We start from the raw sequence: 22,977 nt of genomic DNA, 5'->3' as shown, positions 1-22,977 counted from the left end.
GCTCTCTTGTTTTTACCTGAATGTGTCAGAATCTCTCTCAATTGCAAGGCCTTTATACCTACTCTCCTTCTCCCTGGCAGGCTCTCTTCCCAAACATCCACAGCAGGCCTCCCATTTCCTTCACATTACTTCTTCCAATAAAAATTTTCCCATTAAAGCTCTCCCTGTCCAGGCTGCTTAAAGTGTAATCTCTCTCAGCAAGTGAAGTCTCAATTCTTTTTCCTCTGAAATGTATAATATAGTACATAATTAATTTGCTTATTGTCTATCTGTTCCATTTGTTTTGAGAAGGCATAAATTACCATCCAGAAACAAGGTCTAGGGAGATACAGGGTAATGTATTTATGATTTTCCCTGTAGAAAACATCATTTCAACCAAATGGCAAATTTTTGGCCTCTTTCCTTTTGAGTTAATGTTCAAAATGTGCTCAAACGTGGTTGTCAAGTCGGATCTTAATCTTAAAATAAAATTTTAACTCTTTGGCAAGAGAATAGACTCATATGTTACTTGTGTAATAAAATATAATTAAACATAAAAATTAAGATTATAGCTTATTTAATTTTAAATCTTTAACCAGTTTAAAGCTTATAGTCTACTCTTTTACTTTTTACTTTTGTTTTTTAGTGAGCAGTAAGCATTCTGAGTGGCAAATGGCAGGTGTTCACCGTAATTTAACAAAGCAGGTGTCAAATATTGTTTACTGGGGCTAACTGCTACTCCTTCTGGAAAGCTCTTTACTTTGGGGTTTCTCCTAATTAAAAATATCTAGCCATCACCTGTCAATTTTATCTCAGTGGGACAGTGAAACCTTTAGGGAACATGACTTGAGCAATCTTTCAGATAAACAAAGAAAGGGGGGAAAGATTGCCATTAATTATTTACAGATAATTTTTTTTTCTCTACTGTCAAAATTAGCTGCATAGGATAATTAACTCCTTCTGGAAAAAATAGTGTTCAGAGTCTGAGACTGGTACAATCTGATGAATAAATTGAATCCCAAAGATGATGCATAACAGAGAGATAAAATGCAATGTTAGATCATAAATTCACATGTCTTGCATTATTCTATTTCCTATAAAGCACCAACACAACTAATGTATTTTGAGAATGCCCCAAACACGCACATAAGGTCCAGTGAGCAATTTAATAAGAAAGTGTATATTCTAATGGTAGAGGTTTTCCCAGCATTCTAACTGTGAGATAATACTAACTTCCAAGGAACTGAATTTGTGGGTCACAGCTTACATATTCTGCATGATAACTGTGGTTTTTTAAAGACTTCGTACCTACCTTTATTTGTATTGCCAGGACAGAACATGGAACTTCAACTTCATTAAAAAAAAATGAAAAAAAACAAAAGTTGGTTAGTGGTACTGCTTTCATAGCTAATGGGGTCATCGCGTTAAGGAAGTTTCCTGATTAAGTATCTGAAATATACATTCATATAAAAAGGTTACATATACTTATTAGCCGTGTTTTTAATTTTATCTCATCGTATTTGTTTGAATTTTACCCAAACATGCACCTGTATTGTGCTGCACTTGCTTAAATATATAAACCTTAATTGTTGAGTTCTATCAATATTAAGAAGTTCTTAGGGTTTCCTATGTAGAGGATAAAAGAGCTAATCAATGAATATAGTAAAGTTGCAGGATATAAAATTAACACACAGAAATCCCTTGCATTCCTATATACTAACAATGAAAAAACAGACAGAGAAATAAAGGAAACAATACCATTCACCATTGCAACAAAAAGAATAAAATACTTAGGAGTATATCTACCTAAAGAAACAAAGGACCTATACATAGAAAACTATAAAACACTGATGAAAGAAATCAAAGAGGACACAAACAGATGGAGAAACATACCGTGTTCATGGATTGGAAGAATTAATATTGTCAAAATGGCTATTCTACCCAAAGCAGTCTATAGATTCAATGCAATCCCTATCAAGCTACCAACGATATTTTTCACAGAACTAGACCAAAGAATTTCACAATTTGTGTGGAAATACAAAAAACCTCGAATAGCCAAAGTAATCTTGAGAAAGAAGAATGGAGCTGGAGGAATCAACCTGCCTGACTTCAGACTCCACTACAAAGCCACAGTCATCAAGACAGTATGGTACTGGCACAAAGACAGAAATATAGATCAATGGAACAGAATAGAAAGCCCAGAGATAAACCCACGAACCTATGGACACCTTATCTTTGACAAAGGAGGCAAGGATATACAATGGAAAAAAGACAACCTCTTTAACAAGTGGTGCTGGGAAAACTGGTCAACCACTTGTAAAAGAATGAAACTAGAACACTTTCTAACACCATACACAAAAATAAACTCAAAATGGATTAAAGATCTAAATGTAAGACCAGAAACTATAAAACTCCTAGAGGAGAACATAGGCAAAACACTCTCCGACATAAATCACAGCAAGATCCTCTATGACCCACCTCCCAGAATATTGGAAATAAAAGCAAAACTAAACAAATGGGACCTAATGAAACTTAAAAGCTTTTGCACTACAAAGGAAACTATAAGTAAGGTGAAAAGACAGCCCTCAGATTGGGAGAAAATAATAGCAAATGAAGAAACAGACAAAGGATTAATCTCAAAAATATACAAGCAACTCCTGCAGCTCAATTCCAGAAAAATAAATGACCCAATCAAAAAATGGGCCAAAGAACTAAACAGACATTTCTCCAAAGAAGACATACAGATGGCTAACAAACACATGAAAAGATGCTCAACATCACTCATTATTAGAGAAATGCAAATCAAAACCACAATGAGGTACCATTACACACCAGTCAGGATGGCTGCTATCCAAAAGTCTACAAGCAATAAATGCTGGAGAGGGTGTGGAGAAAAGGGAACCCTCTTACACTGTTGGTGGGAATGCAAACTAGTACAGCCGCTATGGAAAACAGTGTGGAGATTTCTTAAAAAACTGGAAATAGAACTGCCATATGACCCAGCAATCCCACTTCTGGGCATACACACTGAGGAAACCAGATCTGAAAGAGACACGTGCACCCCAATGTTCATCGCAGCACTGTTTATAATAGCCAGGACATGGAAGCAACCTAGATGCCCATCAGCAGATGAATGGATAAGGAAGCTGTGGTACATATACACCATGGAATATTACTCAGCCATTAAAAAGAATTCATTTGAACCAGTCTTAATGAGATGGATGAAGCTGGAGCCCCTTATACAGAGTGAAGTAAGCCAGAAAGATAAAGAACATTACAGCATACTGACACATGTATATGGAATTTAGAAAGGTGATAACGATAACCCTATATGCAGAACAGAAAAAGAGACACAGAAATACAGAACAGACTTTTGAACTTTGTGGGAGAATGTGAGGGTGGGATATTTCAAAAGAACAGCATGTATGCTATCTATGGTGAAACAGATCACCAGCCCAGGAGGGATGCACGAGACAAGTGCTCCGGCCTGGTGCACTGGCAAGACCCAGAGGAATCGGGTGGAGAGGGAGGTGGGAGGGGGGATCGGGATTGGGAATACATGTAAATCCATGGCTGATTCATATCAATGTATGACAAAACCCACTGGAAAAATAATAATAATAATAATAATAAAAAAAAACTGTTATTAAAAAAAAAAAAAAAAGAAGTTCTTATTAGATTGGATCATAAAATGTTGATGAGGTAAACACTGGCTATTTAATGTCTAACCTAATCTATCCCTACTAAGCTTATCTGAAGACTGATTTTTAATTGAACCTTATTTTTTATTGTAATTCGTTCTTGGGGAACTAGGTACCTATAGCAAAATGCATAGGGAAATGATCTGAATGAACTTTCTAAAGCAAAGTGGGGAAAAGTTAATAAAAAGGATTTTCTGTTTGAACCATGAAGATGTATTTAGTCAATCTACATTATATTTCTTATGGTTTCATACATTTGAAATTTAAATTTTCTTGTTGTGGGCAGTAGTAGCAGAAACCAAACACACATACACAACACACACATGAAAAAATTACCAATACAATGGTTTAAAAACCTAAATATAAGACATGACACCATCGAGCTCTTAGTAGAGAGCATAAGCAGGTAAATAAATATCCCATCCTTTTGGATGAGAGACGCAACAACTACACAGTCATGTGTAATTGGTTCTAGAAAAGCATAAATCACAAAATTTGTAATGATTAAAACACAGATTATCTAGAATATTTGATATTTTATTGTTATTTGCATTATTTGTAAAGATTAACTAACAGTGAAGTTTCTAGACTTTATAAATTTGGATGTTTTAGAGAATATATGAGAGCACAAGTGAATTGTACATTAATCAAAATGAAGTTGTGGTAGGTTATTAAAGTTAGAATTCTTATTGCTAATACTCCAATCTAAAAAAAAAATCAAAACAGTAACATAGGGCTGCATTTACCATCTACAAATTTATTTCATTTTAACAAAATGAATCTAACAAATGATTATAGACAATTCTATATTGAAAACAATTTAAGAGCCAAAAATGTATTGAAGAGATCAATCAATGTCCATATACTATTCTTTCTAGCAAAATCAGAAAGTACTTCAACACATTGAAAGTAGTTTATAGAATATTGAAGTTTATAAAGATACAATTTCATCTGATTTTATCTTCTTACTGCCCACAGTAATGGTCTGGTTATTTTATCCACTTAAATATTAGAGCTACTCACTTCAATCTGCTGATTATAATAAAATTGAATACTTGATATTTGACATTGAACAGCCAATCCATTTATTATGAAGATCCTGCCTTAGGTTCCCCTTATAGCTATTAAAGTTTAACTTGTCCTGTAATTTAGGCAACGAGGAATCTGCTTAATCAGTTGTAATACTTTTAAGTGACTGTTTGACAAGCAGCGCTTTTCTGCGTTCAGTTAGTCCCTAATGTAGACAGCAGATCTGATAATTCAAAAATGAGGGTGTTTTTTTTCCCCTTAACCTGAATTATCTGGTTTGATTTACTACACTGGCTGAGTTAATTGAAAAGTTGCCAAATATCTATTTCATGCTGTGCGGTGCACACAGAGCAATAACATGTTTGATATACCAAATGATTTCATAGATAAATATAATGAAAACAAGACTCTTTATTGCCATATTTATATCCATTCCTCAAAACCTGGCCTCACAAATCTTGTCTTCCATTTTGGTTATCATTGTTATCACTACCATTTGCCAAGACCTTACTGATGAGTTGACAATTTTTAATCATCATCCAGGTCAATAATTTATAAATTCTTAAAAAGGTGATTTGGAGAAACTGCCATCTTAGAAATCTATACCTAATCGTTTAGAATAAATTTACTTGTTTAGCTGACATATTTCCTACTTTGATGATCAGATTTTTTATTAGATGATGATGTTCCTTCTGGATTATATGTGTTTCTATAGCTATTTTGCTTATAATGTTATTTTTATTGCAAACACTTCAAATGCTACTACAAATACAGCCTACTATTCTGAAAGTTTTAAATTTATGTTACATAATATTTGCCTTTTCCCCGCTTCCAGATAAATTAGGGTTTCCTTTGCTTCCCTCATTGATATTTTTGTGAAACTCCTTCAAATATCTAATATAACTTTATCAGTATTTAGTGAATGAGTGAAAGTTCCTCAGCCGTGTATGACTCTGCGACCCCATGGACTATACAGTCCATGGAATTCTCCAGGCCAGAATACTGGAGTGGGTAGCCTTTCCCTTCTCCAGGGGATCTTCCCAACCCAGGGATCGATCCAAGGTCTCCCCCATTGCAGGCGGATTCTTTACCAATTGACCCACCAGGGAAGCCCTATTGGTATTTAGATGTTATATATACATTTACTTTTTTTTGGTTAAATGGTGTATGTCATAATAATAAATTGCTGAAAAATAGAGGACCAAACTTGCTTGGAGGATTATAGCTTTCATGGCTTTATAATACTGATTCTCATTTTCATAGAATGAATATTCAGATCAACTCACTACAGTTAATTTTGGCACTCCTTTATTTTCTTAAAATAAAACACAATTTGGCACTCCTATGAAGGAGGCTAGAAAATTGAATTTTGCAAATGTTGCCAAGGCTCTTCTCCCATTTGGTGAGACTATATGGGGATTCTGGGTGGTATGGAGTCCAGAGAAACATGGAGTGAAATAATGTGTCTTGGGCAGTCAGTCCACACTGCTTACTGCTCAAGTGGTCCTTGATCTTGACCTGTCCCATCCTGGCTGAGTCCCCGGTCAATAATTCTATTCATTTTTGCTTTAATACAAGTGATGCACTAGCCCACTCTCAGCCTTCAGATTTTCTATCTGGGCATCAGACCACAGTCCAATTTTCTAGCCTACCATAGGGGATACACATCAAATTCTGAGAAGACTTTCTCCTGCAGAGAACTGCCCATTAGATCTTGAGGAAGCTGTGGATTCCTTAGCTTAGACAGGGTATTCATGAGAGGGTGGACCTCATCACCCATCGGTGGCTTTGTTCAAAACCCTTCTCTACAAATAAGCACCACTGAGTTGTAGTCTCACTACATATTTTAGTGGGAATCAATCACTTAAATGTGTCTTGGCTTTATTTTGAAGTTTTTCAAGTGTGAGTTGTCTTATTCTCACTTGGTATTTGCTAAATATCTCAGCTAAAACTCCTACTTTAATATTCTGTGCTTCAGTTTCTTCATTTGTTAAAAAAAAAAAAAAGGAGCATATTTTTTAAACATCCTATGTGGAAAATAATTTCTTCAGGTTATTGTGGCAAATAAGTTATTTCATGTTTAGAAAATAGAGCTTTTTAAAAAATTAGATTTTTTTTTTCCCTCTAAAGCTGAGAAATCTGCCTGATTTATGAACAGGTAGTTAAGTGGCTGGAGGGAGGTTGGACAGAGGCAGCAACATTGGCTTGTGAGTTTGAAACACTTTCTGTATTTCTTTCCATCCTTCCAATGATTATAACTACAGATTTCTGACCTCTATGTTTTGACACTAATTTTAACCTGAAGTTAATTTGTAGCTGTGCATTAGCCACCCCCCCCCAAAAAAAGCAACTGATTTTTGTCTCTAATTTCTTCATTTTTAATGATGCATAGTAGAGAATCTGAACATTTGAGCTTTTTATCTGATAAAATTTTAATTAATTTGGATCCACCTATCATATTATTTCAGATAAAGAATTTTATGTGATGTACCAGGCATTGTTACTTGTCTACATACTCTGTCTCATAACTGTTCAAAATAATTGTTGCTTGCTCTTAGGGAATTATAATTCCTTTTACCAGTGACCCTACACTAGCTTTAACCAATACACATGAGAAAAAGCTGCATGTTTCACTAAAATGTAGACACTAAATTACTAATTTTAGTATATATTCTGATTTATATTTTATGTAAACACACATGTATATTCATAAAATCACACGGATTACAGAGTAAATTGTGTTTTCTAAAACAGACTTTGAATTTCTGAATTCAAAGAGAAGTGAAGTCAGTGTATTAAAAAAAAAATCTCACTCATACAAAAATATAATGAAATTAAAATATAAATATGAAAAATAAAAATAGACCAAGGAAAATATGTGAAACTTCAACCTAAGGACAAGCAATATAACCATAAAATAAGCATATTAATTATTGAAAATAAGAGAGTCAACTTAGAAACCAAGACAATCGTTAAAGCAGGGTTGGTAAGGAAAAGTATTTACATGGAATATCTCTCAAAGATTTCATTGATTCTTCCATCAGCCCTGTAAGTAAAGTAGGAAACCCTCAAAACTGGGATAGAATTATCTCTGAAAACCACTGATCTACAGGAAAAAAAATATAAATGGTTATGAATTATTTTTTTCCATTTTAATGAGACAACAGAGAAGAACTAGAAAATAATGATGATTACACTAACATGTTTATTAACAGAAGAAGGAGGTAGATAATTTGTAACTTTTCAAAGTTACTTAGGTGTAAAAGTTACAAAAGATTCTTGTCCTCCGCTTAGCACAAAGAACAAGGCAGATGTGCTACAAAATCATAGTTTCTGTGAATTAATTAGGAAACTGAGGGTGAAAAGCATAAAAACCTGAAGAACTAAAATGCAGAGAGTAACTTGCAAGGATAGAGATGAACTACCACTCATTTCAATGCTATTAGAATATTGGGCCAAAGTGAAATTCACATGGCATGGATTTTTGGAAAATATAGATCTCATTAGATTGTTAAATAACCTTCATTTAGACTGAAATCAACTGGTATTGCAATGAACCGTTCAACCATCACATCCTAAAGAAAATCAAATTACAGATACTAGTTTAAAAGACAAGTAAGATAACAGGAAACTATGAAAATAAGAATAGGTAGCCATAGGAGAAGAAAGCCAGATCATGAATATCTGTCATTATCTGATAAAAAGAACCCTAAGTTACCTCAGTCACAGGGCAGTTCTGCAGCTACTTGCCAACGTTTCCTATGGACCATGCATAGTCAAGGCTGCGGTTTCTCCAGGGGTCATGTATGGATGAGAGAGTTGGACTATAGAGAAAGCTGAGTGCTGAAGAATTGATGCTTTTGAACTGTGGTGTTGGAGAAGACTCTTGAGGGTCCCTTGGACTGCAAGGAGATCCAACCAGTCCATCCTAAAGGAGATCAGTCCTGGGTGTTCACTGGAAGGACTGACGCTGAAGCTGGAACTCCAATACTTTGGCCACCTCACGCGAAGAGCTGACTCACTGGAAAGGACCCTGATGCTGGGAGGGATTGGGGGAAGGAGGAGAAGGGGATGATGGAGGATGAGATGGCTGCATGGCATCACCGACTCGATGGACATGAGTTTGAGTAAGCTCCAGGAGTTGGTAATGGACAGGGAAGCCTAGTGTCTGCAGTCTATGGGGTCGCAGAGTCAGATACGACTGAGCGACTGAACTGAACTGAACTGATACTTGAGTGAACGGATGTGTCAAGTGTTGCACCGAAGTAAAGGCCAGGGCATGAAAGCAGGGAACACAGCCTCTGAGATATGTGGGATCTTCTCTACGTACAAAGCAGTGGAATACTGAAGTTTGAAGTCAAATAAGGAGAATTAGTTCAGATCAGGCAATGCCTGAGTTTTCTCAAGAAGAAACCCATGGATTTTCTGCATTTTTGCATATCTTGTGATCACAGGCATTGATAGTCTTTCACCTTAGATCATTTTTTAATAATGTTTTATAACAAAAAGCCATGGAAGGTAGGGGAAGCTGTCTGTCTCTAAACAAAAAGGCCAATATTTTGTGTTACAGTATAATAAAGATAAAATCTCCCTTTGCAGCAGAAGTTCTATAGGTTGGGTTGAAACTCATTATAAAAATTTAGGTTTTCTGAGGTCAGAATTTCGTGTGTACCCACTCCATGTATAGTATCCAGCTGGCCCACCTTCACCTTATTGCCAAGGGACTTAGTTGGGAAAGAGACCCAAAGTGAACATAAAACTCATATCTGCTGTCTTGTAAGTAATAAAATCTGTTGTCTCTAACCCAGGAAACTCCAGTCTCCTGCCAGCATTCATTAAATCATGACAGACTAAACTCATTAGCTTGCAAATAGAGAAATTTTTCAAACTTTTCGCAGCTCTTGGTAATTTTCACGAAGTGCAAGCATAAGCTATTAAAGGCTAGAGGCAAGAAAACAGAGGCATGAGAGCACTCCTGATGTCCTGAAAGACCAAAATGGTACTGGAGATGAAAGAGAACTTCCCAATGACACCAAGATACGGTGAGCAATCTGAAACCCAGAAAAGAGAGCTCTGTCATTGCTGAGCCTCTGATCTCTTTTGAAGGGAAAGATGTGATTTCACAAACAAAATGTTTGAAAGCAAAATGAAGTTACTCAAACTAAGAATGCAAAATAACTCCAAATATAGTTGAATTAAATAATAGGGAGACAGAGTCAATTCCACAAACTACTGGTTCTCCACAGGAAGTCACAAGCTCTATTATGACAATAAATATCATTAATTTAATTAAATCACATGGCTAAGTGAAGAAATTATCAATAATGAAAAATAAAAGGTGTCTTGGAGGTTGGAACTGTCAGGAAGGTGTTTTAACATCTATATTAATGCATAAAGATTAATTATGAATAATGTCCATTGCAGAAAGAGGATGCAGCAAAGAGAGGTAGGTAGAAAATATGTACCCAGTGGAAAAAAAGAAAATAAAAAAATAGAAAATATCAGAAGAAGAATTCTGTTGATGGGCGTAACTGTACTTTGATACATTAGATGAAGGAATATGTAGATATGAACATAGGGCCAGTAGAAATTATAAAATTGAACTACCAATGTGAAAAACATAAAAATGTTTATTTGAGATATATGGTCAATTACAATTGATATAATCTATGTGCAACTGAGCATCGAAATAACAGGAGAGACAGGATAAGGTGAAGATAATTTTAAAAATGATCATGGAAACAATTTTTCATAACTGTACAAACATTTCAAATAAGAAAAAGAAAAAAAAAATAAGCAACATACAAACTTCAGGTAACATATGCAGAATAAATACAAAGAAAGAGATCTTGGCATACTAAATCACATTGCCAAGATGAAGAAAATAATTTTTTCCTATCCAGCAAGGAAATAAAATTGGCTCTGTTTGCAGATATCAAGATCTTATATATTGATAACCTTTTAGACTTCACCAAAACAATGAAACAACAAAAATCTATGTCAAACTAATCAAAAAGTTCTTTAAAGTTGCAGGATACAAAATTAATATACAAAAATAATTTGTGTTTTTTACAATGATAAGCTATATGAAAGAGAAATTAAGAAAATCCACTAAGATTTATGAAATTAGGAAAATCCCATTTCTAATAGCATCTAAAACTATAAAATACTTATAAATAAATTTAATCAGGAACTGAAAGATATATACATTGAAAATTATAAGAAACTGTTGAAAGAAATTGAAGAAAACATAAATGAGAAGATAACCCATGTTCTTAGATTGAATGGATTAATACTGTGAAAATGTTCATTCTACTCAAGATGATCTACAGACTCAATGCAATCCCTATTAAAATTCCTATAACATTTTTCACAGAAATAGAAAAGCCATCCAGAAATTTGTAAGGAGCCACAAAAGACTCAAAATAGCTAAAACAATCTTTAGCAAGAACAAAGATGGGGACATCATACTCTCCTAATTTCAAGTTATATTACAAACTAATAGTTATCAAAATGACATGCTTCTGGCATAAAAAAGGACATTGATCAATAGAACAGAATAAAAACACAGAAATAAACCACATATACATAGGCATAGCTTGGAGATATGCTAGTTAGCTTCCAGACCACCTCACAAAAGTGAATATGAATATTTTAACGAAGAAAGTTACATGACTTTTTTTTTTTCATTTTCCAGTGTGTGTAAAAATTATGTCCACACTATACTGTAAGTGCATTAAGTATGCAATAGTATTATATCTAAAAATTAATGTACATACCTCAGTTTAAAATTACTTTGCTGCTAAAAATGTTAGCCCATCATCTGAACCTTCAGCAAGTAGTAATCTTTTTGCTACTTGGAAGCTCTTGCCTTGATGACTGTTGACTGATCAGAGTGGTGGTTGCTAAAGGTTGGGTGGCTGTGGCAACTTCTTAAAATAAGAGAAGCTTGCCATATTGATTGACTCTTTAACAAACAATTTTCCTGTAGCAAGTGATGTTGTTTCATAACGTTTCACTCACAGTAGGACTTCTTTCAAAATTGTAATCAATCCTCTGAAATCCTGCTAATGGTTTATCAACTAAGTTTATGTTATCTTTGAAGTTCTTTATTGTCATTGCAATAATCTTCACAGTGTCTTTTCCAAAAACCACCTTTTTTCCCTCAACTTTAAGAAGCAACTCTTAACCTTTTAAAGTTTTAATGTGAGATGGCAGATATTCAGCCACATCTTTCAAGCTGTGCTTCTATTTTAGTTCCCTCACTATTTCCACCACGTCTGTAGCTAAAGTAGTATCATCAAAGATCACAGACCACAGACCACCATAAACAAATATAGTAATAATGAAAAAGTTTGAAATATTGCTAGAAATATCAAAATGTGACACAAAGACAAAGTGAACAAATGCTGTTGGAAAAATGGAGCCTATAGAATTTCTCAATACAGGAATGCCACAAACTTTTCAATTTGCAAGAAAATAAAGCAAAACCCAAAACTCGCAGTATCTGTCTAGTGCAAAAACACTGAAGTGCAACAAAGTGGAGTGCAATAAAATAAAGTATGCCTGGACATTTAGCTAATCTTAGACAAGGGTGACGTGAGTGCATGCTAAATCACTCAGTAGTATCTGACTCTGCAGCCCCGATGGTCAGCCCACCAAGCTCCTCTGTCCGTAGGATTCTCGAGGCAAGAATACTGGAGTGGGTTGCCATGCCCTCCTCCAGGGGATCTTCCTGACTCAGGAATTGAATCAGTATCTCCTTATGACTCCTGTATTGGCAGGCAGGTTAAAATGCAATGGGAAAAGACTAGGTTACAATGAGGGAAAACTTGTTTCTTCCATAAATGGGGTTGGGAAAAATGAATACCATCATGGAGAAGAATGAAACCAGAGTCTGATCTTGTACTACCCATAAAAACTTACCTGAAATGAATTAAAGATCTAAATATAAGGCCTGAATCATAAAACCATATGACACCCAGAAGAAAGCCTAGAGGGGGAAGAAAATAAACAACAAACTCCTAGACATTGATATTGGAGACTTTTTTTGTTTGTTTTTCAGATGTTGCACAAAAAGCACAGGCAACAAAAGCAAAACAAACAAATGGAACTGCATTAAGCTTAAAAGCTTCTGCACAACAATGGAAACCATCAACAAAATGAAAAGGCAATCTACAGAACAGGAGAAGATATTTGCAAACCACATAACAGATAAGAGGTTAACACCTAAAATGTATAAAGAATTCATAAAACTGAATTGCAAAATAAGAACATACACACAGAAAAAACAAATTCCCAATTAAAAAAAATAAGCAAAGATCCTGAGTAGAATTTTTTCCCGGAGAAATCATACAGATGGCCAACAGGTACATGCAAAGGTGCTCAACATAACTAATCATCAGGAAAATGCAAATTAAAGCCATAAAGAATTATCACCTCATACCATTCAGGAAATATACCATAAAAAAAAGATAAGATAAAACATTTTGGTGAGGATGTGGAGAAAAGGGAAATTTGTATATATTGGTGGGAATGTACAGTCACTGTGGAAATCAGTATGGAGGTTCTTCATAAATTAAAAATAGAATTACTATATGATTAAACAATCAGTCATAGATATATACTCAAAAGAAGTTAAAACAATATCTTGAGAGATACCTGCACTCACATTATCACTTCAGTGTTATTAACAAGAGCCAAGATGTGGAAACAGCCTATGTTCTCATCAGCAGATGAACTGGTAAAGAAATCAGGATATAGATGCAACATCACATAGAATATAACTTATCTGAAGTGACTTGATTAAAAGGTTGCCTCTCAGATTACCATTGCTCATGTGTTATGTTTCTTTGCTGTAGAAAAACAGCTGCTCACTGCTATTGTTTCTATTATTCTGAATCCCTGGCCAGACATTTTCAATACAAAAAACAAACAGTATAGAGCTGATTGGTTCCGCTATCAGTTCAGTTCAGTTCAGTCCAGTTGCTCAGTCATGTCTGACTCTTTGTGACCTCAAGGACCGCAGCACGCAAGGTTTCCCTGTCCATCACCAACTCCGGGAACTTGCTCAAACTCATGTCCATCGAGTCAGTGATGCCATCCAAACATAATGCTCTGTCGTCCCCTACTCCTTCCGCCTTCAATCTTTCCCAGCATCAGGGTCTTTTCCAATGAGTTATTTTCTAATGACTCTAATGAGTCTAATTCTTCTCATCAGGTGAAAAACTATTAGAGCTTCAGCTTAACATCAATCCTTCCAATGAAAACCCAGGACTGATTTCCTTTAGGATGGACTGGTTGGATCTCCTTGCAGTCCAAGGGACTCTCAAGAGTCTTCTCCAACACCACAGTTCAAAAGCATCAATTCTTTGGTGCTCAGCTTTCTTTCTGGTCTAACTCACACATCCATATATGACTACTGGAAAAACCATAGCTTTGACTACACGGACCTTCGTTGGCAAAGTAATGTCTCTGCTTTTTAATATGCTGTCTAGGTTAGTCATAGCTTTTCTTCCAAGGGGCAGGCATCTTTTAATTTCATGGCTGCAGTCTCCATCTGCTGTGATTTTGGAGCCCAAGAAAATAAAATCTCTTACTGCTTCCATTGTTTCCCCCACTTTTTGCCATGAAGTGATGGGACCTGATGCCATGATCTTAGTTTGCTGAATGTTGAATTTTAAGCCAGCTTTTTCACTCTCCTCTTTCACTTTCATCAAGAGGCTATTTATATCTTCTTTGCTTTCTGCCATAAGGGTGGTGTCATCTGCGTATCTGAGGTTATTGATATTTCTCCTGGCAGTCTTGATTCCAGCTTCTGCTTCATCCAGACTGGTATTTTGTATGATGTATTCTGCATATAAGTTAAATAAGCAGGGTGACAATATACAGCCTTGACATACTCCTTTCCTAATTTGGAACCAGTCCATTGTTTCATGTCTGGTTCTAACTGTTGCTTCCTGACCTGCATACAGATTTCTCAGGAGGCAGGTCAGGTGGTTTGGTATTCCCATCTCTTTCAGAATTTTACACAGTTTGTTGTGATTCACACAGTCAAAGGCCTTGACGTAGTCCCTAAAGCAGAAGTAGATGTTTTTTATGGAACTCTCTTGCTTTTTTTATGATTCAGCGGGTGTTGACAATTTGATCTCTGGTTCCTCTGCCTTTTCTAAATCCAGCTTGAACTTCTTGAAGTCCTCCATTCACAAATTGTTGAAGCCTGGCTTAGAGAATTTTGAGCATTACTTTACTAGCGTGTGAGATGAGTGCAATTGTTCAATAGTTTGAACATTCTTTGGCATTGCCTCTCTTTGGGATTGGAATGAAAACTGACCGTTTCCAGTCCTATGGTCACTGTTGAGTTTTCCATATTTGCTGGCATAATGATTGCAGCACTTTCACAACTCATCTTTGAGGATTTGAAATATCTCAGCTGGTATTTCATCACCTCCACTAGCTTTGTTCATAGTGATGCTTCCTAAGGCCCAGTTGACTTTGGACTCCAGGATGTCTGGATTTAGGTGAGTTTGATCACACCATGGTGGATATCTGGGTCATGAAGGTTTTTTGGTATGGTTCTTCTGTGTATTCTTGCCACCTCTTCTTAGTATATTCTGCTCCTGTTAGCTCAGTACAATTTCTGTCTTTTATTGAACCCATCTTTGTATGAAATCTTCCCTTGGTATCTCTAATTTTCTTGAAGAGATCTCTAGTCTTTCCCATTCTGTTGTTTTCCTCTATATCTTCTCATTGAACACTGAAGAAAGCTTGCTTATCTCTCCTTGCTATTTACTCCTATTTTTTAAATGATTGCTTGCTTTTATTTCTTTGCTTATTTGTTCATTTTATCATATGTAGGTGTGGAACTTTGTCAAAATGCTTTTATTATTATTATTATTATTATTTTTTTTTCCAGTGGGTTTTGTCATACATTGATATGAATCAGCCATGGATTTACATGTATTCCCAATCTCGATCCCCCCTCCCACCTCCCTCTCCTTTTTATAATTATTTGAGGGTATCTGAGTAATTAGCAGGAAATCGTTTAATATCTGACTTCTATTTTCAACGTTTCTAGTACTGAACTATTTTTATTTATTTGGGATACAGTATTTTGTCATTTGTTAGTTACAATTATCTTGTTTTTTTTTTTTTTTTTACTTTTTTGCTATGTAGGTTAATAGCTTAAATTAGACCCAATTTCATTTTAACAGTATCCATTTTCCCTGTTATGTAATCAATGTTTTCTTTATCTGATAAAATACATTAGATAGATCTTTCTTTTATGTATTCCCTGAACCAGATTGTGTATTGTATACATAGTCTATGAATGTTTGACACATTATGCATATAAGACTCATTAAATATGGTGCATTTTGAGGACAGTATTTTTTTCTTTCATTTCTTTAAACTTTATTGGTTGTGCCATAATTTTAAATATGTTTAAATACATTCTACCATATGTACAATATTTTAATTAGAATCATTGCTAAAAATTTTTAGTTTAAAATTTTAAATATTTGTATAAAATGTTATTTGGAATATCAGTTAAATAAAATCTGCTCTATTCAAGATAGGTAATCTTCCCCAGTGGTTCAGACAGTACAGAATCTGTCTGCAATGCAGGAGACAAAGGTTAGATCCCTGGGTAGGGAAGATCTCTTTGAGAAGGAATTGGCAATCCACTCCAGTATTCTTACCTGGTGAATTCCATGGACAGAAGACCCTGGCTGGCTACAGTCCACAGGGTTGCAAAGATTCAGACATGACCGAGCTACTAACAGTGACACACACCAGAAATTATAAGATGATTCCAAATGTTTAGAATATGTTAGGATTTTCAGTTCATACTACAAAGTTGTCCTCTGTAATTTTGCAGTAATAAACCCAAGTTGCTTTATGGGTGCCCAATTTCTGAAGCAGCTGAATTGGAAAAAAAAAGTCTTGGTTGTTTCCCTTCTGATTCTATACTGGGAATTTAAAGGAGGTCAGGGTATTTGAGCAAGTTAGCAAACACACATATTTTGACACTTAATACAGAAAGTATTGTTCAGTGGAGAAACAATCTAATTGAACAAGCAGAAACTAGAGTCCTTCTATAGAACTGAAAGCAAAGTCTCCTGATTGCTAGACCATAGTACTCTGAGACTTTCTGTAAAACTCTACAAAGTCAAAGCATGGGGATATTTAAGGATATTACACGTTTAAACAAGTGTTCACATGTGTGTGCTAAGTCACATTAGTCACGTCTGACTCTCTGCAACCCCATGGGCTGCAGCCCGCCAGGCTCCTCTGTCCATGGGCTTCTCCAGGCAAGAACACTGGAGTGGGTTGCCATGCCCTCCTCCAGTAGAACTTCCCAACCCAGGGATCAAACCTGTGTCTCACATCTCTGGCGTTGGCAGGCAGGGAATCCCACCATTGTCATCTGGGAAGCACAAGGCATTCATGTAGAACAATTTCAAGGAAGATGAGGCCGCAATCTAGTTAAGTAGATGGTTATTTAAGGCATGATGTTAAAGATATTAGTATAAAAGAGATCTCTCTCATATACATTAAATAACAGTTTCATAACAGATATTCACACAAATATATTCAGTGTGTTTTTAAAGGTAATTTTTTATATTTAATACTTCTTTTTATTAACCTAAGGTGTTTCATCAATATTACGTGTAATTCAGTCAATTTATCAGATTTGGCAAATTATGGTTTGTTTGCTTGTTTTTTTTTTAATTTTATTGGGGTGTAATTTATTTAAAATGTTATTCATTTCGGGTGTAGAGCAAAGTGAATTTGCTACACATGCTCATATATCCACTCTTTTACAGATTCTTTTCCCATATAGGCTATTACAGACTATTGACTAGAGTTCCTATTCAGTGGGTCCTTGTTAGTTATCCATTTTATATATAGTATTATACACATCAGTCTCAATCTTATGATTTCTCTCTCCACCTCCTTTACCCTCTGGTAACCATAAGTTTATTTTCTACATAAGTAAGTCTATTTGTTTGTACATAAGTTCATGTGTACCCATTATGTTTAATCTTCCACATTTACATAATATTATATGATGTTTTTCTTTGTCTGACCAACTTCACATGGTATAACAATCTCCTGATTCATCTATGTTGCTGAAAATGACATTATTTTGTTCATATTTATGGCTAATATTCCATTATTTATATGTATATATCACATCTTATTTATCCATTTATCTACTGATGAACATTTAGGGTGCCTTCATGTCCTAACTATATACTGTATGCATATGTATTGCCATATGTACACTTTACTATTTTTTGTTTTCAAAATTTTATTTTTTTGATTAATCAATTTATTTTAATTGGAAGATAATTGCTTTACAATATTGTGGTGGTTTTTGCCATACGTCAGCATGAATCAGCCACAGGTGCACATGCGTCTCCCATCCTGAGCCCCCTCCCACCTCCCCACCACCCCATCCCTCTGGGTTGTCCCAGAGCACTGGGCTTGGGTGCCTTGCTTCATGCATGAAACTTGCACTGGCCATCTATTTCACATATGGCCATATACATGTTTCAGTGCTATTCTTTCAAATCATCCCATCCTCACATTCTCCCACAGAGTCCAAAAGTCTGTTCATTACATCTGTGTCTCTTTTGCTGCTGCATCGTCATTACTGTCTTGGTAAATTCCACATGTATAGGTTAATATACAGTATTTTTGTTTCTCTTTCTGAGTTACTTCACTCTATATAATAGGCTCCAGTGTCATCCCTCATTAGAACCGACTCAAATGCATTCTTTTTTATATGCTGAGTAATATTCCATCATGTGTATGTAGCACAATTTGCTGATACATTCATCTGCCAATGGATATCTTTACTATTTTATTTTCTTTTTTAGTTTCCTTCCACATTCCTTCCATTGTTGTCAGCAGAATACATCTTTGTGAAATTTGTTGGTGGCTCCCTTAATTGTTTAAGTCAGCTTGTCTGAGAATGACTGTTACAGTAACAAGTAAATGTCTTTGAACTAAAAAATGATTTTTAGACTCAACACTTCATTTTAAGGTTATACTTTGTGTTCTTTAGGTTGCTGTAACTAATACGTTTAAGACAACATAGATTTTTGAAGTCAATGACTTCTTATAATTTGGAATGTCTTTACTTTTTCTTTATAAACATGATAGAACAGACTTTGATAATATTTTCTCCTTGTTTTACATGGGATGAGTTCAACTTCCACTTATTTCTAATCTTTTCACTAAAGATTTTATGAAGCATTTTAAATTTAATCTGTATTGATTTTCTTCAGTTTGTTCTGTGTTCTAGTTTCATGACAGAATGACTTTAACATTGAACCACAATGCTCTGTACTCAATGCCTGTTATTTTTTCTCCCAGTCTATTAATCATCATATTCATTTTTTTAATTCTCTGTATTTTCATTCTGCATGTATATTTTAATTTAGTCTACATATTTTATCAAATGATTATTTTCACATTGATTCCACCAGCTAGCACATCCCAGGTTACTCTGAATTGTACATGGTCAAAATTTAATTCATTTCATCTTAGCTTCACAGATTCAACACATTTTCTTTTAATCCTCTTGAGAAGAGAAAATAGTAATTTTATATACTGTATGTGCATTTCCTGTGAAAGACCTATATTTGAAAGAATTATGAGAAATGCATATATTGAGACACTTTACTTTTCAATAAGTATATAACATTTAAAGTGTAGATATATCAGTTCAATGTTCATATTTTTAAGTAATCCTTTCCTACTACATATTGTCCTAGAAGTTCATGGAGATGGCTTCCTGTGCAGCATTTGCTTTCTATCTTCCATAAATTTCCTCCATGAATGCTTTCTGTCTTTTGTACCACATTTGTTTCATCTAAAAATGACTTGGAAGTCTTTGATTAGTAATAATTTCCCTTTACTTCTCTTTTTTCTATAGACTTACCTATTTACCATTTTCTTTCCTAATATTTTCCTGGGATATCATAAATGGAAAATGAACAAATTACTTTAAATAATTTCTTAGAATAGTCAGCAGCTTCTCTGCTGCTGACTCTATAGAGAAATGATTCTCTATTTCCTTACAGTTATTTAAATTTAGTGTCTAATACCTATGCATATATTTCCCACAATGATTTGCTAGATATTAATATCAAAATATATTCTTACAATCCTCAAAAAATGTAATTGTTTTGATGCTTGTAAATGGAATGTAGCAGAGAAAGACAGCTGTTCACAGTACTGAAGTCCTATCTCTGAGCTGATAAATATCCGGAGCTAAACTCTAGTGATCTGGAGTCTTTGCACCAAACCCCTCTAAGTATTTGCCTTTTCATCACTCAACTTGGAGGCCAAAACCAGTCCTTGATGGAAGCATTTTCTCAGTAGAAACAAGCTGCATACCTTTGATTTAATTTTGTTTGAAGTCAGTCCTGGTCTTCTGAAGCTGTTCCCATGTACATTGTTCTGAATTAAACAGTCACCCATGTTGGTTCCAGTGGTAGGAAAGTGATTCAGAGCAGTTGATATTTTCTTTTTGACTTTGTAAAAATAATAAATGCTGACAGCTAATGGTTTCATTTCCTGTTTTCATGAGTAAATGCTGGTGTTGCTAGCATTTTCACTTTTCTTTATTGTCCCATAAGTCCTAGTAAACCTGTTTTTCTATTATTTTCTTGTTTCATAATTATCATTGATTTTTAGTGGGGGAATATTTTTGTGTCAGGAATTGTGCTAAGTCCTTTGCACATATTATCTTATATAATTCACATAAAAGCTTATAAATTATTATTCATGTACCCATTTAAGGAGAAAAAACTAAATCTCTTACAGGTTACATAAATTACTAAAGTGCACACAACTGCTAAATTACACACTCAGAAGTCACATCCAAATCTGTGAATATGAACGAATGATGTATTGTATAATCTTTTTCACTGTGGTAGTGGTAAAGCAGAAAAGTGAAAGTAAAAGTTGCTCAGTTGTGTCCAACTCTTCGCGACCCCACAGACTATACAGTCCATGGAATTCTCCAGACCAGAATACTGGAGTGGGTAGCCTTTCCCTTCTCCAGGGGATCTTCCCAACCCAGGGGTCAAACCCAAGTCTCCTGCATTGCAGGCGGATTCTTTACCAGCTGAGCCACAAGGGAAGCCCAAGAATACTGGAGTGGGTAGCCTATCCCTTCTCCAGCAGATCTTCCTGACCCAGGAATCAAACCAGGGTCTCCGGCATTGCAGGCGGATTCTTTACCAACTGAGCAAAGCTTAACTTTTCGCCTTCATCTTTTTTCAAAGCTTAGTAAATTATGAAGCACATTCTCAGTGTTTATTTATTTTCTTAAATGGGATATGCTGTAAAAATTCAAAAACTAACTTATTGTATTTTTACACTTTAATAAAAAAAATCAAAATACTCCTTTCACTCTAGCAAGATATATACAATTTTAGAATAACTATTTCCCTTCTCCAGGGGATTTTCCAATCCCAGGGACTGAACTCAGAACTCCCACATTGCAGGCAGATTCTTTACCAGCTGGGCCAGGTGAGAAGCTCAAAAATACTGGAGTAGGTATTCTATCCCTTTCCAGTGGATCTTCCCGACCCAGGAATCAAATCTGGGTCTCCTGCATTGCAGGTAGATTTACGAACTGAGCTAACAGGGGAGCCTAGAATAACTAAAAGTCTAACTCTTGGCGTGGGAAAACAATAAATACATAAAATCTTTTGCTGAAATATACTGTGTGCTCTGGGTTGGAAGATTGCTGACATATGAAATGGTACCATGTTTGCATAAAATGACATCTTTGCAAAGAGGGAAGTTCTCTGAAAGCTTTTCATTTCATATTTTCATCTCTGTATGACTCATATACATAGAGTTTATATTGCAGGAGAGTTATGGGTAATTATCCCTTTTATGTTGATCTTATGAGAATTTGTATGTATTAAGTATATAAAATGTATATTAGTAAATGAATAGCGTAAAATGAATTATTGTTAATCACTCCATTTAGAACTTATCAAAGATATTTAGAATACAAAAATTAAAATACACAACAACAAAACAAATTACAAATTAAAACCATCAGTTCTTATGTGTTGCTACCTTCCAGTCTGTGCAAAAGACTTTTCTCCCTGTTAGTACAGATCTCTCAGCTACATGTATTTATCTTTGATATTAGTGGAAACACTAGCCCTACATTAATTAACTCGGTAAGTAAACCCAAAGAGAAATTGGCTTATTTGACTTTATCTGGAGCTAGTATATTAAAAAAAAAAAAAAAAAAAACACTACAGAAGAGCTAATGCTTTGACAATGTACCAGAAACTGAGTGGTTTAGAAAAACAGAAATTTATTCTCTCACGGGTCTAGAGGCTAGAAGTCCAAAATCACTGTGCTGACTCCATTTTACCGATAGGGAAGCATCCTTCCTCACTTTGCCAGCTTCTGATGGTGGCCGGCAGCCCTCCTGCTCTTTGACTGGCAGCGACACTGTTGCAGTCTCTACATCCATTATCACATGGCATTCTCCCTCTATGTCTGTGTCTTCACATGCCTTCATATGCCCACACCTTCTCCCTGTAAGTATCTCACTTTCTTGAAAGGACACTAGTCATATTGAATTAAAAGCCTACCTTACTCCAGTGGAACCTCATCTTTGACTTAACTAATTACATGTACAATTAATCTATTTCTAAAGAAAAAGGGTCACGTTCTGAAGCACCAGAATGCAAGATGTCATCATATCTTTTTGATGGACACCATTCAACCTGCAATGACATAATATAAATATTTTGTATAGAATCTGAGAAGACTCTACAATCGGCCCTAATGGGTTGAGTTCTCTGCACTTGAAACAATTCAAGTAAGGCTAATACATGGGTCTGATGTCAGACACTCTAAAAATCACCAACAGTTACAAAAAACTAAGAGAAATCTTCTGAGAACTTTTTTAGGGATTTTCATTTATAATAGGCAGAAAATTATGAAAATGTTCTAGTATCTTTCTTATATTTACCATATAACTTTTAAGTTACTTAAAAAACAAAACATTTTATTTCTAAATGTATTCTAATAAAAACATTTAATTTCCTCAAATGGCACATGTAAGCCATTGCACCTCATGCTCAACTTTGCTTACTATCTATCAATATTATTAGGAAACCATTCAATTTTTTTTAACACAAAGAAAATTATATAGAAGATTTCTTACGTCTGATGTATAGATATAGATGCTTCATTTTACTGATGGTCAGTGTAG

This window comes from Dama dama, chromosome 9 (assembly GCF_033118175.1).
Source record: "Dama dama isolate Ldn47 chromosome 9, ASM3311817v1, whole genome shotgun sequence".
NCBI classification, from domain to species: Eukaryota; Metazoa; Chordata; class Mammalia; order Artiodactyla; family Cervidae; genus Dama; species Dama dama.
The sequence above is the reverse complement of the archived record's forward strand: the minus strand, read 5'-3'. Positions refer to the sequence as shown.